Below are 4281 nucleotides of genomic sequence, written 5' to 3'. Positions count from 1 at the left end.
TCTTGCAACAGATGAGGCCGTGACAGGCTTGCGGGCTCACATCCCTACGCCCTGCCGTCGCTGACCGGGCCTCACATGTGGACGGGGTGAGTCACGCCTGCGACAGCCCGCAGGGGCCCCGGCGGCCGTGCACAGCTGTGAGCAGGTACCGCCTGAGGCTTCAGCCACAATCCCAATCCTTGTTCTGCGCCGGGAGGCTCAGGACCAAGCCCCCAAATCACCCTCGCCGCCCCTATCGCCTTCATTGAATAGTTAAATCGTAGGCACGGTGGTTTTGTCAAGGATTCTGGGGGAAAGGGGTGTGGGACAAACCTACTGTGGACACTTAACCAGGAGAGCAGTGCCACCAGGTCCCCAAGGGCTGCAGGTGGAGCTCATGGGGGCCTTCCTGGACTCTGCCCCTCCTCGAAACTGCCGGCAGGCCTCGACTCAGGCCTGGGCTGCCCAGGGCGAGGCCAAATTATTTTTCTTGCTGACCATCTCCTTCCTGCACCTGCCCCTTCAGACTGACACCTCTCCCTCGTCCCCAGACAGCAGACACCCTTTACCCTTGGGCTGTTCAGAGTCCCCGTCTTAGGAAGGCCTGCTGTCCCCAGCATGACCCTGGTCCCACCTCGGTGCTGTCCCCTGGTCAAAGTCCCGTCCGTGGAGGATCCGTGGCTGCCGGCACACGGACTCTGGGGTAGGTGGGGCCGGGTTGGGAACTGGACAGGGAGACGGCCTCTTCTGTCCGAGATGCAGCTCTGGATCTCAATGAGGAGACCGTCTAAGCCTGGAGCTCCGTCCATGCGAGCGCTGGCAGGGGTGTGATTGTACACGCGTGCGCGTCTGTGTGCATATGGGCACGCCCAGCCCTCGGAAGAAGTGTGGCACGGGTCCTCCTGCCCCAGCCATGGCCTCGGCTTTGGCCGCAGCCTCTGCAGCGCCCCAGCCCCTGCACACCCCCAGTGTCTGTGCCTCAGAAGCTCACGCATCCCAGATGCAGGGCAGCCCAGAGGAGGCGGCCGGGGGCCTATCCATGCCCCAGGCTCCCTCCCGTCCAGAGCTGAGCCCAGGCGGGTTCTACAGGGTTCCCTGGAGGACCTTGGCCCGTCATCTGGGGTGGTGACCAGCTCCATGACACGCCCCCCCACCTTTCCTCCTCCCCACCCCTCACTCCGTCCGGCCACCTGGGACCCCAAACGCACCACCCCCACCCACAGCCTTGTCTCGGGCTGGACCTCAAGGGAAACCAGACCAAGACGGGAAAGGTTGTTGCTGGAAGACTCTGAAAGTCAAGGGAGAGCACCCACCAGGGAAAGGCTGCAGCCACTTTCTCGGAGGTACTGTCCGAGGCTCCCTGCCCCCGTCACTCACAGGCAGGCGGAGGACAGGAAAGCCCGCGGAGGGCAGAGGGTGGCTCCAGGTGAGCCCTGGCGGGGCTGCAAGCCTGGGGGGCTGGGGGCGGCTCCCCAGGAGCGGGGTCTCCCTTGTGAATGGGCAGGGGGCACGTTTGACTTTCTCGACGGTTCTGAGTCAAGTCCTGCCATGGAGGCCGATTGCTCCAAGGTTATTCGGAGATGGCCTGGCCCCCTAAAGGTCTCGGGCCGGTTGCCGTCGTGGGCTGGGTCTCCCAGGCAGGTGGTGTTTTCATCCATGGCCTGGCATGCTCCGTCTTTCAGTGTGACGGGCAGGCTGCACCCAGCCGAGGGCCCTGGGCACAGTGCCTGGTCTGACGGAAGGCCCCGCCGGGCGGCTGCGGCTGTGCCTGCCCCGATGCTGTTGATGGCTCTTGACCCCAGACGTGGAGTGCCTGGCAGAATGGAGAGGGGAGGGGGGCGTGGTGCCTCGGGCCTGGGGCACCAGCCCGTCTAGAGGGTTGACGCTGCAGCGGGCGGCCACAAACCCCGTGGCTTTAACGACACAGATGCATCATCTCACGGCTCTGGAGGTCGGAGCCCGACGTGGGTGTCACTGGGCTGAAGCTGAGGTGTCACAGGGCCGGTTCTTTCTGGAGAAGCCAGGGGAGAAGCCTTGCTCTGCCTTCCCAGCGTCCAGAGGCACCAGGGCCTCTTGGCTTGTGGTCCCGCCTCCATGGTCAAAACCAGCGGGGTGGCGTCCCTCTGACCTTCTTCCGAGTCACGAGTCACGTCTCTCTGGCTGCCGCCCAGAAAGGTTCTGCATTGAAGGACCCTGTGACTGCATGGGCCCAGCTAGATCATCCAGACTCTTCTCCGTTTCTCAAAGGCCTGGACTTTAGCACACCTGCCAGGTCCTGTTCGCCCCGCCGGGAAACGCATGCACCGGTTTCAGGCACGAGAGCATCTCAGCGCCACTGTTCTGTCCACGGCAGCCCCGAGTCCCAGAATGTCCCGCCACCCCGCCGGCACTTACTGAGCACCTGCCCCTCCCCCTGCCCCCGCGAGGCGGGGCTCTACCTGACAGGCTTCCACGCCCCACCTCTGCATCTCCATCTGACCATCTAACCTCGTGTTTCAAAGCTCAGTGACTCTGTAGGATAGAGCTTCCCTGATGCCGGCTCGGCCACCAGGTCGTCACTGTGGCTCACCCGACTGTCCCGCCACCCACTGGGAACCCCTCAAGGGGCAGACCCGAGACTCCTGTGCTGTGGTCCCGGGTCCTGGGCGCTGACCTCCGTAGGGGCTTTAGGGGTGGGGATGGGGCATGGGGAGTGTGTGGCCCTGCCCAGTCCCCAGAAGCCTTACAGTCATCACCTCACACCCTGCGGTCATCCATCCTGACCTGTCCATCTGTCTTGACCCATCCATCCGTCCGGTGCCTCCTTAAACATCCTAGGCCACGGCCGGCTTTGAGCAGACAGCCACAATATCCGCATGGATGTCCCGGGACCCAGAGGGAACTTGCAGCCAGCTTCTGTGAGGACCATGGCTGTGCCATTTGCGGAAGAGAGAACGCTGGCCCCTGCCGCTGAAGGGCTGTTGAACTCACCGGGGGTCTCGCCTTGCCCTGAGACCTCAGAGGGCAGAGGTCACGCAGGGTTGAGGCGGCGGGGGTGGGTCACCCTTCTGGATAGGCAGCAATGGCTTTGTTTCCTCAGGTGTGCGCACAGATCGGGGGCAGGCCTCTCACCAGGAGCCCACACTGGGGGTTGACCAGATGACCGTTTCCCGCAGGCCCTTACCTGCCTGTCATCTGAATCCTGCTGGTCCCTGGCGAAAGGAGGCGGGCACCCACCCTGATGTCCCATGGGGCTTGCTGGGAGACCAGGCCCTGTGCCCTCCGTCCTCATGCCCTGGTGCCCGGTGCCCACACCCTCTAACACGGCTCCTTTTCCCAACAGTGTCGCAGCCCCAGGCCGCCCCCGGCCCCTTGGAGAAGCCGCCCGGCACGGCCATTCTGTGCAACACGTGTGGGAACGTGTGCAGGGGTGAGGTGCTGCGGGTGCAGGACAAGTACTTCCACATCAAATGCTTCATCTGCAAGGGTGAGTGTCTCCTGGCCCCTCGGGGGCGGCCCTGCCCGTGGCCCAGACGCTCCAGGCGGCCTGGGGCTGCAGCTGGCTCCCCAGTGCAGAGTCCTCACACAACAGGCGTGATCTTCTCAGCGTAGCCCGTGTCCCTCATGCGCGTGATGGAGGAATATGGGGAGTGGGCGGGTCAGAGGACCGTGGTCCAGGTCCCTGGGGTGTCCTGGCCTGGCTGCGCCCAGCAACAGGGAATGCCCATCCTGTGGCCGGAGCAAAGTGGCTGCCCGGGCCCTGTAGCCAAGAAGGCCAATGGTTGTGGGCCGGCCCTGACCCCAGCAGGGCGGGCGCGTGGGACCTTCTTGGGGGTGCTGAGGACGTGGCCACCACTCCAGATGAAAACTGCTGTAACTTTTCTCTGATTGTAAAATATCATGTAAATAAGAGACCAAATTCAAATAGTGCTGAAAAGATGAGACAAAGGAAAACAGAAGCGTCACGTGTGAGAGCTGTCTCCAAAACAGAGGCTCCGTCAGTCATTCCTTCCAACAGAGTACGTTCCACTAGACGTGAAGGAGACCAAATATATCCACATTTAAGGTTCTGCAAATATGTGGAGCCCAGCACTGGGAAGAGGCTTGTGCCAATCAAACCAGTGCAATGGATCTAAATTCGTAGCACCGGGCCCGGCGTCGAGGCTCACGCCTGTAATCCCAATAGCTTGGGAGGCCAAGGCGGGAGAATCGCTGAACCCAAGACCCTCTCTCTAAAAAATAAATTGCCGGGCGCGGTGGCTCAGCCTGTCATCCCAGCACTTTGGGAGGCTGAGGTGAGTGGATGGCCTGAGCCCGCGGGTC

General features: G+C 62.8%; 1 protein-coding gene across 7 annotated transcripts in view; it reads left to right on the top strand.

Moving 5' to 3' along the window:
• The first annotated feature begins 3303 nt into the window (after positions 1–3303).
• The window catches only part of ABLIM2 (actin binding LIM protein family member 2), a 135589-nt gene continuing 134611 nt past the window's right edge, over positions 3304–4281 (top strand). For all 7 annotated transcript variants that reach the window (XM_021706239.1, XM_021706242.1, XM_021706238.1 and 4 more), the window contains exon 1: positions 3304–3445. The gene's annotated coding sequence lies outside the window, so the exon portion shown is untranslated. The remainder of the gene's footprint in view (positions 3446–4281) is intronic.

The sequence above is a fragment of the Carlito syrichta genome, unplaced genomic scaffold (genome assembly GCF_000164805.1).
Source record: "Carlito syrichta isolate Samal-C Ts95f unplaced genomic scaffold, Tarsius_syrichta-2.0.1 Scaffold315368, whole genome shotgun sequence".
NCBI lineage: Eukaryota > Metazoa > Chordata > Mammalia > Primates > Tarsiidae > Carlito > Carlito syrichta.
The sequence above is the reverse complement of the archived record's forward strand: the minus strand, read 5'-3'. Positions and strand labels throughout refer to the sequence as shown.